Genomic DNA, 13841 nt, shown 5'->3' with positions numbered 1-13841 from the left:
ATGTGTCTACACTTCAGTTAAGCTATGTCTAGACCACAATGATTTATTGGGAAAAGGTATGCAAATTGTGTACCTTTTTCTGATCATTTTTTTGGAAGAGGCTTTTCTGAAATTTGACCTGTGTGCTCTGGGCCAAAGTTCAGAAAAAAACCTCCTCTTTCGGAAGAGCCCTTCTTCCTCGTCTGCTCTTCTGCAAAAAAAAAAAAAAAAAAAAAAAGCAGAAGAGCAAATGCGTTCCCTGGACGCAGCAGTTTTTCCCGTGGAAAAAACCCCATAGTGTAGACATACCTTACAGCAATCCCGTGCCACCCTGCTATACATTATGAAAATAAAATAAGAGCATGCACCAAAACACCAACTCCTTTCTCCCCCACACACCTGATTTCTCTCTCAGGTCCTCTTTCTCAGCAGCCCATTTAAGTAGATGTGTCTTGCAGCGTGCCCTGAAGGGCAACAGTCCTCCTCTCTTTTTTTAAATCAAGGAACATAATTATACCCAGCACTCAACATCTTCAGAGCTCCTAAGCAGTAATTAGCCCTCTCAAAGCCTTGCAGAGGTAAATATTATTTATTTCTAATTTAGATGGGGGAAACTGAGGCACGGGGTGGGAGAAATGACTTGCTAATGGCTAGTGTCAAAACCAGCATTAGAACTGAACCCTCTTCATCTGTCCAATTAGCTAGATTACTAGCTGATTCTAGAGAGGTTCCCTACTGGTTTTCTTTGTAATGCTGAAGGTCAAAAGGAGATATACCAGGGACACTTGTTTCCTTGGTTTTAATATTGGTGTCTTCTTACCTCATTGTTTCTTCAGAATCATTAGTAAAGAATATGGGGAAGACAAATTAGTCTATGTAGAGTAGCCTGTTTTTCAAACTTGTATATAGAGTTTGGGTGCCTATTGTAAGTACATAAGTCTGGAAATTGGGCCATGTATGACTAAATTTAAAGGACATTTTTGCATCCAATTATCACACTGGTGCATAATGCTGCCCTCCATGTGGATTTTCTACCATGACTATATTACAGAATGGTGCTAGTAAATTTAAACCATGTTCCTTAACAGAGCACACTTAGAATCTCTCTTATGGAACATCAAAGAAACTAATTAAAGTGGTCTGTTTTCCCTTTTGCATTTGCAGTCTCAGCAAAATGACGGCAGACTGGGAGTAGTAAAGAAAGCATCGGGCTGTTGGCACCATTTCTCCTTCCAGTTTCTGAATTTCCCAGGCAAATGCAGGCAGGAAGAGGTTCTTTATTAATCTTTTACAGTTTTCCCTGCCAATCATTTTTGAAAATGCAACCAGTGTTGTGTATTTTCCAGTATTAATATCGACCTCCTGCAGCTCCAGCTGCAGGCTTGGCATTGGTGGAAATGATCTATCAGTCCGTTGGGTTCTTTGTGCGTTGGGAGGCAGCGCTGTGTCTCCAAAATCAGGCCTGTACGCAGGAATTTCTGGTGGGTGTGTAAATGTGGACCGCAATTTTTTTTTTAAATATAAAGGAGTTCAAAATACTCATGCAATGAGTGTGCATAAGAGAAGTTATAAAAAAAATGAGTGGAAACCATGATTGGTAAAATGACTTTGCTATAACATTCTAAAAACGTATACAGTAATAAAGGTTTTATAGAAATGATCTGCAGGGATTAGGGTGGGCAGTGTGACCGCCAAGCCCTTCTCCCCGCTCTCTCAGCTGCCTCAGCCTGTTGCTGCTTTACTTGCTCAGTGAGGCCAGTGCTGGATGAGTATGGGCAGGGCTTCCGGCCAACAGGGCCAGACTGGGGCTGCTCCTTACAGGTGGGGGGGGGGGGGAGTGCCATTTCCCTGGCCCTGCCGTGCTGCCACCAGCTCCGCCTGCCCATCCCTCCGCAACACAGCATTCTCCCATCCCCCTAACAGAGCCTCCTCACACTTACCCATCAGAAAAGGCCTAATCCTGTTGGAAGTATTGGAGCAAAACTCCCACTCAAGGCAACGAGCTCTTAATTAGGTCCAAGTACATGGGAGGGAACTGAAGGTATGGAAATTACTAGACTCCCCTCAGATTCCTTTGAATTCTTCCATCAGCAGAGGGGGAGTGGCGGCTGTGAGAGGTTGTCTCTGACTTGACAAAGAAAAGCCAGGGATAATGTGCGCTACTCAAGTAGCACTGGTCACTGAAACATGCCCAGACCTTGGGGGATTTGCCAATGTTGTCTGCACTGCCTCATTCGCCCTCTCTTCTGCAGCTCAAGCTACATTGACAGGACATCTGCAGGCAGCAAACCCCGGAGTCTTTTGTAACAAGAGAGAAGGCTTGCTGGGAAATGTCTGTGTTAACTGCTAAACCGATTCTCCATAGGATGGAGGGCGTCCTTTCTCCTCTGTGGATACCCATGAGAGTGTGAGAACAGCAATGCAAACACTGTGACTTCTGTCTTTCCCACAGAAAAAGGGCAAGACCTGGGCACATTAGTTCTTTCTAGTCAAGAGTCTCATGGAGCATGGGCCATCCCTAAGAGGCGTGGGGCCTGGGGCAACTCCCCACCGAGGCCCCACCCCCTCTCACCTCCATTGCAATTACAGTCCTTCCCCCAGCCTGCTTCCCTCTGCTCCACTGTCCATCTCCCCACTGGCTCGCTTCAGGGGAGCAGAGCGGCCTTGGACACTTTTCTTCCCACCGCCACAGTGAAGTGGAGTGACCTGGCTGACAGATGGTGTCAGAGTGGCGCAGGCTACTGCGCCTACACTTGCTGCAGCTCCCGCCACCACGGTGACCGTGAAGGGCCCCTACCCCTGCTTCCGGCCCATGCCGGGCCTCCCTGGTAAATTGCCCCAGCTGCCCTGGGCACATATCAGTTTTGGTGGACTGTCCTGCCCGTTCTGATAGCAGCCAGTTTGCCTGAGTAAGGACTTCAGGCTGCTGCCTAGTAGGAGTGTCCAGTGAGCGACAAGCACAAACCCAAACCTAGCCTGAGTTCTTTCCTGGCCTCTTACTTAAACTCATGAGGATTTTTCAATTAAAAAATATGAAAAGACTCTGTGGTCCGTATGAGGCAAGGAGAGTCTCCACACCAAATTCCCTTCCCAAAAACCAGGCTCACGGAAGGGAGTCCCTGATTCACTACCTTGATAGTGTAATTTGGCTCTCCTAGCTCTGGCGGCAGGCAGAGAGAGTTATATGTGCACGTATCTAACGGCAGAATTGGATTGAATAGTATTTAAAGATACGAAACCATGGAAACTACAGCAAGACTATAAATAAAGAACATTGCAAGGATATAAGTACCAGGTTGACAATAATTTAAAAAACTAAATGGTCAGTCTAACCTTTATCTGGCTAATTCCCAGCCATTGGTTCTTATTATGCTATTTCTGCTAGATGAAAAACTCCTTTAATACCTGGGATTTTCTCCTCATGAAGATACTTATACACTGTAATCAAGTCACCTCTTGACTTTTTTTTGTTTTGTTTTGGATAAGCTAAATGGCTTGATTTTTTTAGGCCATTTTCTCGGAATTTAACCATTCCTTATCCTTTGATGCTTGGCTGATAAAACAGATTTTGATAAGAGTGCTGGGGCTTGCACACCCGCGCTAAAGCAATACAGGAGGTCTGATGAACGACTGCAGTTTGGACTCATAAAACTTATCTTCCCTGAAAGGTGCTGTGGAAACATTTTGTATTTTAATAACCAGTGTCCTCTTCATAATTATCTTTAGGCCCTTTTGTGTGTGGAGACTACATGCAAATGAGCAGGATTCTGTTGGATGGGAAACAAAAGTTTATTGTGAGCCACAAGCTGCAGTAATATCGTGTCAGTTATTTTGAGAGATGAAGCCGGCACTAAAAATAAAATAGTGGTGCAATGGAGAATATCGAGCAGCTTCAATGTCTACAAAGGCACCAGTGAGGAAAAGGCCTGATCCCATTGAGAAGTGTGTTGTGGGGGGGGGGTAAATGGTGCCCTTCCCTAAAATGGTTCACTCTTGGGGGTAACCGTCTCCACAGAACGGAAAGGGCTCTGCTGCCAGGGTTCAGACCTGTTAATAGATTTGTGGGGGGGCTTGTCAGGCTCTCCCTTAAACTCCTTCAATCACAAAGCATGTGCTGATTGTCCTCTCTCCCATGCCACAGGAATTAGCTGGCAAAGGGATCTCTGGCCCCTGCTCCGGTCAGCATGGGGTGTAGCCCTTCCAGTGGGAGTGGCGGTAACAGCAACACCAATGGCAGGTTGGGTCACAGGGAGGGAGGGACACCATTCAAAGATACAAGCGTCATTCAAATATAACCTACTAACAGCTGTACCTGGGGTTGCTCAGGTCTTTAACTGAAATATTCTTTTAAAAAAACAAAATGAAAAATGAACATGCTTTGTCAATTATTGTATTTTTTGAAAAATCACTCTATTAAATATGTATGCCTTATGTCCAATCTGAATTTGTCTTCCTTCAACTCTCAGCCATTGGAATATGTGATAGCTTTCTTTGAGCAATTGAAGAATATGCTATTAAATACTTGTTTCCTATGTAGTCACCCCCTTAACCTTCATTAAGCTAAACAGAATAAGCTCCTAGAGTCTATTGCCATAGGGCAGGTTTTCTAATCATTTTCATGGCTCTTTCAACCCTTGCCAATTTATCAACAGCCAACATGAATTGTAGACCCCAGAATTCGACACAGGATTCTGTCCAGTGGTTGGACAAGTGTCAAATCCAGAGGTCAGATAACCTCTCTACTCCTCAAGATTGTCCTTTTCCTGCATTCACCTTTTTGGGCACAGTCACTCACTGCAGGATCAAATTCAGCTGATTATCCCTCACAATTTTTCAATCTTTTCAGCTTAGAAAAGAGGAGACTAAGGAGGGCTATAATAGAGGTCTATAAAATCATGACTGGTGTGGAAAAAGTGAATAAGGAAAAGTTATTTACTCATTCCCCACAATATAAGAACTAGGGGTCATCAAATGAAATTAATAGGCAGCAGGTTTAAAACAAACTAAATAAAGTTTTTCTTTATTTAGCGCACAGTCAACCTGTGGAACTCCTTGCCAGAGGATGCCGTGAAGGCTAGAACTTTAACAGGGCTACAGCTAGATAGATTCATGGAGGTTAGGTCCATCAGTGGTTATTAGCCAGGATGGGTAGGAATGGTGTCCCTAGCCTCTGTTTGTCTGGATATGGGTGACAGCAGAGGGATCACATGAGGATTACCTGTTGTGTTCCCTCTCTCTGGGGTATCTGGTATTGGTCACTGTCAGCAGACAGGATCCTGGGCTAGATGGACCACCACTCTGACCTAGTATGGCCGTTCTTATGTGATCTTTTTCAAAGTGACTGCTTTCCAGAATAGAGTCCCCCAATGTGAAAGAAGATTTTTTGTAAATGCATACATTTACATTTAGCTACATTAAAAGGATATGTGTTTGAGCCCTTTATCAAGCAATCCAGATCACGTTGCATCAGTGACCTGTCTTCATTATTCCTCCAATTTGTGTCATCTGCAAACTTTATCACTGATACAAAATACAGCTACACCAGACTAACACGGCTACATCTCTATCACTTTATCACTGATTATTTTCTTTTCTTCCACATCATTAACAAAAATGTTAAACAGCATATGGTCAATCATTGATTCCTGAGAGAGCCCATTAAAAATGCCATTTGTTGATGACTCCCCATTTATAAATTCACTTTGAGACCTATCAGTTCGTTAGCTTTTAATCTATTTAACATGTGCCATTAATGTATCTTTCTACTTCTTTACTCAAACTGCCATGCAGTGCCAAGTCAAACACCTCACAAAAGTCATGTTAGCTTGACATCTATTTTCCATAAACTTAGGCTAATTGGTATTAATTATATTACCCTTCCGTAATCCTTTATTAATTGAGTCTTGCTTGGGATGGTATTGAGACTGCCAGACCTATAGTTACTTGGGTCATCCCAGTTACTTTTTTTAAATATTGGCACAAAATCGGCTTTCTTCCAGGCTTCTGAAAAATCAACATTAACAATCAAGTGAGAACCTTGTCCAGCTCCTTTAAAACTCCTGGATGCAATTAATCTGGACCTGATGTTAACATGTGCCACTTAAGCAGTTGGTGGTTAATATCTTCCTGAGAGAGTAGTGCAGGAAGTGGGCGGGGTCCAACCAATGCTTCATTTCTTCACCACAAGCCAGAAGTCCCGAGCCTTTCCCTGCAGCTCCTAAGTGCATGTGTGATCAGGGAAGCTCCACGCACTGCCGCTGCTCCTCAGCTCCCATTGGCTGGGAACTATGACCAATGGGCGCTGCGGATGTGGTACCTGTGGACATGGGCAATATGCATTGCACAGAGCTGCCTGGCGCCTCTGCCTAGGGGCTGGACTTGCCAGCTGCTTCTGGGAGCAGGGCAGGCAGGGAGCCTGCCTTAGCTCTGCTGCACAGCTGACTAGAAGCTGCTTGAAGTGAGCACTGTCTGGCCAGAGGCCAGAACCCACACCCCGAATCCCCTCCTGCACCCTAGCCTCAGCCCAAGCCCTCTCCTGTCCCTCTCCCTCCTGAAGCCTGCACCCCAATCCTCCCACTCTCCAACACCCAGCCCTGAGGCCCCTCCTACACTACAAACACTCATCTCCAGTTCCCACCCAGAGCCTGCCCCAGATTAAGCCCTCACCCTCTCCCCAAACCTCTATCCTGACTTCTACACCTTGAATCCCTTATTCCTGACCTTACCCTGGAGCCTTGGGGAAGCCCCAACCTTCAGAGCCCCCACGTGGGTCTGGATCCATGAGTGCCGGCTCACCCCACTGCAGGGAGAAACCACAAGCCTCTACGCTCCTATGCAGTGAAAAACCGTTTCCCACCCTGGTACTAGCAGAATTAAGGGAGTTTTAGCTTATGATCCTACTACATCATTTGTTCTTTTCTCCCAGATATATTTCTGTTCTGTATTTCTGATTTCTAAAATTTTCATTAGCGGAGACAAAGCAAAGCATTTTCTTTATTGAATATTTTGATCTCACTCTAATTTGTGAGGTCCCCTGTACTAACATACAACACAGCTGCAAACTCAATATCTGAGAGACCTGGGCCTTGCATTCACTGGACACATATCGGGATGTTTGGCATGGTCGCAGCTGTATTTAAGTTACTGCTATTACAACTCCTTTGCTGATTACAGGTAAAAACTGCTGAAATCTTAAAAACCTCACCCTCTTCAGTTTAGATAGCTCAAGGAGAACAGTGTTCTGGAGTGCTGCAGCTCCAAAAACCACAGAGTGCACCCCATTTTATATTTTGACTCCTTTAGTACATAGGGATGTAAGCAAGTTACTCAAGTCAACTACTCACATTCCTTCCCCCCCCCCCCGGTTGCTGCCTCTGTATTAGAGGCAGCAAAGTGGGGGAGGAGGGAGAAGGAGCGTTGCTGGGGGGAGCTGGCTGAAAAGCTGGTTCTCCCCAGCACTGTCTCCGCGGCGCTGCCTCTATCAGAGGCAGCAGGGAGGGGGCAGGGGAGTAGAAGAGGCTGCCATGAAGCAGCCCCTGCCTGTTGCAGGCCCAGGCTCGCCGTGGGCAGAAGCTGCTCCAGCAGAAGCCCCTGACCGTGGGGAACGCAGCTCCCCGCTGGGACTCCCCACAGACAGGGGCTCCTGGACCTGGTGTAAGCCACGACTGAGCAAGCCCACCTCAGTCCTGGCTCATGTCAGATCAGGGACCCTCCCCCGCTATGGCTCTGCAGCCCACATATAGCAAGGCTGCCTGCTTGCCCAGGTCTTATTACACTTAAACCGCAGAGCCACAGCAGGGGCAGCTCCTGGACCCGACGCAAGCCCAGAACTGAATGCTTTCCCTTATTGACTAATTGTGTAGCCGATAAAAATTCTATCAGCTACACGATTAGTGAAATACCTGTTTCTTAACATCCCTAGTACAGTAGGGAAAGATTTTGCACTGGCAGGAGGACAGAGTAGATAATCAACTAAATCTCCACATTCTTTTTATTATACAACTGTTAGCACGCTGGGACCTCGCCTGGTTCTGGTGTTTAAGGGCTACCACAATTACTGGAGTTACATCTGCTATTCATGTTAATTATTATTACTACTACTACTACTAATTTTGGTTTATACAAACATCTGCTTCTTTCTGGCTTCAGCTTCTACTTGAAGTCAGAAGACTGAATTTATGGTAGCAAAATCATTTCCCTGTCTATCTCTACCCTAATCTGACAATGGGAGGATTACCCTTAGGGAAGTGCCATACTGCCGACCTTATGGCTGTGTTTACACTGGCGCGATCTTGTGCCAAAGCAGCCACTCTTGCGCAAAAACTTGCTGCCTGTCTACACTGGCCGTGTGTTCTTGCACAAGTAAACTAACGTTCTACTGTATGAAATCAGGGCTTCTTGAGCAAGAACTATGATGCTCCCGCTCAGGAATAAGCCCTTTTGCGCAACTGTTCTTGTGCAAGAGGCCAGTGTAGACAGGCAACATGAATTTATTGCGCAAGAAAGCCCTATGGTTAAAATGGCCATCAGAGCTTTCTTGCGCAAGGGAGTGTCTATACTGGCATGGATGCTCTTGCGCAAAAGCACATGTCAGTGTAAATGTTCTCTTGCACAACTACTTTAACGCAAGAACTCTTGCGCTAAAGAGTTTTTGCACAAGATCACGCCACTGTAGACGTAGCCTAAGTTTGCAAAAATAATGATTCAGCTGCTTCCCTGATAATGTGATTTTAAAATCCCACGATTTTTAAGGCAAATCAAAAGAACTCAGGATTATTTATCCTCTCTTTTCTGAGCCTTCAAGGTGCATTTGGATTACATGAAGGTTTTTTCTGCAATAGTAAATGCTACAAGACTCCCCCACCCACACTTACAAATCAAAGCTAGGCGTCTCCAATAATCACACTCCTCCCGAAGCTAAGGCATTGACAAATATTGCAAGACTTGCTACCAAATAGCAAGAGTTAGAAGCACCTGAAGTGTGGAGTGAAAAATCCCTGAGCTCCCACTCCATCAGATACACAGAGCTGCAGTAACCTACCACGAGAAAACAAAAGATAAGATTTAATTTCTAGCGGCTTTAAAAAGTAAATTGCCTCCACTGCTTAATAAAGCAATGGGAATTCTTGCGGACATACTCGGAGTATTTACCCTTATGGTGTTTCCTTTTTAAATGCACGTTAAAAACACCTTCCCCCTGGCTACACAGATCAGCCCCTTCCAAGACACAGATTGCAATTTCCATGCGGGAGCCTTTGATCCCGAAGCTCCAATCACCCTGCAATTTACAACAGGTTCGGAGAGCAAAGCCTTATGGAACGCTCAGAAGCACAGAGCCAACGGGATCCCGACTTCACGCCCTCATTTGCATACTTCCAATCAGAGACCAGAATAAGCTTCGACCATCCACCAATCGCACTGGACATCAGAACTTGCCAATGGGAAGGGAGCCGCGGCGGCCGCCTATAGTACAGGCTGGCTGATAGGAGGCTGGCTGGCTACTCTGTAGAGTCTCTGCAAACAGAGGCACGTTGCGAGTCGCCCCGAGCCGCTGCAGCTCCCGACCTGCCCAGGTGAGTGGCTGCTGCAGGGCGGGTGGCCGGGGGCGACGGCCGCGTGCGCTTAGGGGGGACGCGCGGAGGGCTGGGCTGAGACCCCCTCCTGCTCCTGGGGGAGCACTTTGCTGGGAAGGCAGATGCAGCCCAGCAGCGCGGAGGGAGGGGAGCAAAGTGCAGCCCAGCAGCTGGGCTGGGGAAACTTGGCTGCCCGGCGGAGGATGCCTGACCCCCTTCCCGCTGCCTGGAGCCGGGTCCGATGTCCCATCGCTGCAGCCTGCTGGGAGTCCCACGCTCCGGCGGGGCTGGCGGCAGGGACTTTCTCCTGGTCCGCGCACTGCCCCTGCGGGCATCCCTGCGGGACCTGCGCCCTCCCCGGGGCTGAGGGGTCCGTGCCCCAGCGCGGAGCGGCTGCCAGCGAGTTGGCTGGTGGCTGCAGCGCTGGGCTGGTGCCGCCTCGCTCCGAGCCGAGGAACGCGCAGCGCGGATGGAACAAAAGCGGGGGGTCTGGAAGCGACTTTCAGCCACTGCCTCGTTAGCGAATAAAGCCGGAGGGGGGGGGGGATCCTCTCTGCATCCTTCCCGGGATTCGCCCCGGTGCTTGTGTCCCGGCATCTTTATACCGGTGCAATGTGCATTGTATGCCCCAGGGTTGGGGTTTGTTTCACCCGGCACAGCCTTCAGACAGCCCATCACAACAATGAGGCTGCCTTGCTCTTCCTATCCCACTCGCTGTCTTTTTGCAGAAATGTCTCTAATCTGGGGGGGGGGGAGGAAAACCGGAATAAAACAACCTCTGCTGGTGTCTTCCATCTCTAGCTCCTGTGATTCTTTTTGGGGGGGAATCTGCTTTACAGTGTATTCTGCCTAGAAGGATATTTGTAATGGATCTATAGAGCAGCCAGATGATATTCCTGTTGTATAAGCATATTTATTTTTTAAAAAATCTGCATGGTATGTATTCAGGATTGTGTGTATCTCCATTTTTATGCTGCAAACATTGGCTGGTGGTTGGATTTTTTTTATTATTTTAAAGTTGAGACTAATTACCATGCACTGCTTATAACATGGCTTTGTATGATTAATTCAGAGCCAATGGGGTTTTAAAATTAAATATTTGCTCTAAATGCCTCTCCTTAAAATTTGGAGGGCAGGGCACGTGAGCCAAATTCTGCTGTGTAACACCAATGTAGATCAAGAGCAATGCTATAGATTGGTGTAAATGGAACTTGGTCCTAGGTATTTACTGATGTGCTAAATTCTGCTGTATATATACGTGAAAATCTCCCCTACTTCCATTGACTTCAGTGAGGTTACTCCTGATTTGAACTAGTGTAACTTAGAGCAGAATTTGTCGCTGTGGGTATACATTTCCAGTGCCCTAGAAATGTTTTTGAAAGTCACTTTATAATAATAGTGCTGCAGTTTTTGTCTTCTGTGCATCTGAATTTGACTTCATAATGAAATAAAATTACCCTGCTAAACCTGAATTTTAAAAAAAGCCTGCTTGTTGGCTGTATAGCCGAAAAACTGGCTGTAGACTTGAAGAGCTTGTTTTTTGAGTTCTGCAGTGGGGGAAGCCAGTTACAGCAATCACGCTATCCATCAGCAGGTAGTTGCTGTCGTTCTGGAGAACTGGGTAAAAGGCAAGTCTAAGTACATCTATTAGTGGATATAGTGCAAGAGGTGTCAAGGTCAGATCCAGTAATTCATGGCTACGCTTGCTTATCGTTTTGAGTAAACCCTGAGTGTGGCTGTTGCAATGCTATGAATAGATAGGCTGTTGCAGAATTTCCTCTACTATACTGGCGGTTGAAATGTATAGAAGTCCTCAGTCTGGTTTGTTTTGCTTTTTCCTTTTTGGAAAAGTCAAATCGCACTCATCTTATTCACCTGAGTGGTCCTACTGACTTCAATAGAACTATTCTCACTCAAATAAAAACTGAATTCTTGTGATCAAGATAAGCAGTGTTTGATCTGTTCTTTCAAAGTATTTTAATCCAGCTTTTTTAGTAGCAGAGAAGCAAAATAATTCGTAATAATATTTATTTATAAAGCATATACAAATCTGGAGTATTGAAGGTAGGGTTTTTTTTTTTAAATCTTCACCCCATTTTTCTTTTTTTAAATCTGAGATTAAACCATAAAAGGATTTTCAAAAGAGCTCAGCCTTTATTTAATTACCAGAATAAGTGTGCAGATTTTTATAGGCGCTCAACACAGTATGTAGGGTGCTGTGCAGTTTTGAAAATCTGGCTGTCCTATAGGTGTTTAAGTGGTTACTAAATTCCTCAGAAAATCTGGCCTGCTCAGCATTTGAAATTCTGGCTCTGAGCTCCTTTGAAAACGTTCCTTAGATCTTAGTAAAAGCAGAAGTTTCCTTTTGCATTTCAGTCTCTCAGGTATGTGAGTTTACTGTGTGTTGTAATAAGAAACACTAGTTGGTTTAAGATCTGCTAATGAGTCTAAAATGGAATTGCAACAAGAGAAAATCATGGAAAGATTATATGTGATTCCAGTGTCCATGTTCAGTGAGGTCTTTTTGACACTGATGTCTGCTGACCGTATAGAAATCAGGGTAATAATGCTATCTAAAATATTGGTAAATAATTAATATTAGAAATTAAAGGTCAATTGTTATTGATGCTATAGAAATCATATGGAATCATAAGTTGTCCCAGTTAGGTTTTCCTCATTACATGAGGTGTGCTCAGTTACTATGGTGGAGAGAGCCATATAAATACCTGGCTGATAGTCTAATGCAGAGAATCCATGGTTGTTCAGAAAGTGAGATTTTTATAAAGGTGGTGGAACTGCTTCCACCTTCAACACACTGGTATCACAGCAATGGTTTAATCATGGAACTGGCAGGAACCTTGAGAGGTCATCAAGTCCAGTCCCCTGTACTCGTGGCAGGGCCATCTAGATCATCCCTGACAGGTGTTTGTCTATGCTGCTCATAAAAATCTCTAGTGATGGAGATTCCACAACCTCCCTAGTAAATTTATTCCACTGGTTAATCACCTTGACAAACCCCTAAGTTAGGAAGTTTTTCTAATATCTAACCTAAACCTCCCTTGCTGCAATATAAGCCCATTGCTTCTTGTCCTATCAGACGTTTAGAAGAATAATTTTTCTTCTTCCTCCTTGTAACAACCTTTTAGATAATTGAAAGTTATCACATCCCTTCTCAGTCTTCTCTTCCAGACTAAACAAACCCAATTCTTTCAACCTTTTCTCTTCTCATGTCTTCTAGACCTTTACTCATTTTGTGTTGCTTTTCTCTGGACTTATTCCAGTTTGTCTACATCTTTCCAGAAATGTGGCACCCATAACTGGACACAGCACTCCAGCTGAAGCCTAATCAGCACAAGAGTAGAGTGGAAGAATTACTTCTAGTGTCTTGTTTACAACACTCCCGCTAATGCATCCCTGAATGATCTTTACTTTGTTACAAAAAAAAAAAAAAAAAAAAAAGTGTCACACTGTTAACTCATCTTTAGCTTGTGATCTGCTATGATCCTTAGGTCCCTTTCAGCAGTACTCCTTCCTAGATAGTCGGTTCCCATTCTGTATGTGTTAAACAGATTGTTCCTTCCCTAACTGGAGCACTTTGCATTTATCCTTGTTGAAGTTCTGAGGGGGGAAAAAAAGATGAACATTTCTCCAGTGACTAGATCAATTTTGAATTCTAATTCTATCTTCCAAAGCACTTGCAAGCCCTCCAGGCTTGGAATCATCTGCAAACTTAATAAGCATGCTCTTTATGCCATTATCTAAATCATTAATGAAGACATTGAACAGAACCAGTCCCAAAACTGATCCCTGAGGAACCCCACTTGTTATGCCCTTGCAGCATGACTATGAACCATTAATAACTACTCTCTGGGAACAGTTATCCAACCAGATATGCACCCACCTTATAGTAGCCCCATCTAGGTTGTATTTCCCTAGTTTATTAATGAGGTCATGCAAGAAGACTATATAAAATAGACCACATTTTCCCCTTCCCCTTTACCCACAAGGATTGTTATCCTATCAGGTTGTTTGACATGATTTGTTCTTGACAAATCCATGTTGACTGTTACTTGCCACTTTGTCTTCTAGATATTTGCAAATGGATCCCTTAATTGCTCCATTATCTTTCCTGGTTCAGCAGTTAAGCTGACTGGTCTGTAATTCCTTGGGTTGTCCTTATTTCCCTTTTTATAGATTTGGCGCTATATTTGCCCTTTTCCAGTCTTCTGGAATTTCTCCTGTCTTTCATGATTTTTTTAATGATAATAGCTAATGGCTCATAGATCTCTT

At 44.8% G+C, this 13841-nt stretch overlaps 1 protein-coding gene across 1 annotated transcript in view; it reads left to right on the top strand.

Moving 5' to 3' along the window:
* The first annotated feature begins 9401 nt into the window (after positions 1 to 9401).
* The window catches only part of CAMKK1 (calcium/calmodulin dependent protein kinase kinase 1), a 197544-nt gene continuing 193104 nt past the window's right edge, over positions 9402 to 13841 (top strand). The window contains exon 1 of the mRNA XM_006136070.5: positions 9402 to 9551. The gene's annotated coding sequence lies outside the window, so the exon portion shown is untranslated. The remainder of the gene's footprint in view (positions 9552 to 13841) is intronic.

This window comes from Pelodiscus sinensis, chromosome 21 (genome assembly GCF_052426305.1).
Source record: "Pelodiscus sinensis isolate ZL-2025 chromosome 21, ASM5242630v1, whole genome shotgun sequence".
In the NCBI taxonomy this organism is placed as follows: Eukaryota; Metazoa; Chordata; order Testudines; family Trionychidae; genus Pelodiscus; species Pelodiscus sinensis.
The sequence above is the reverse complement of the archived record's forward strand: the minus strand, read 5'-3'. Positions and strand labels throughout refer to the sequence as shown.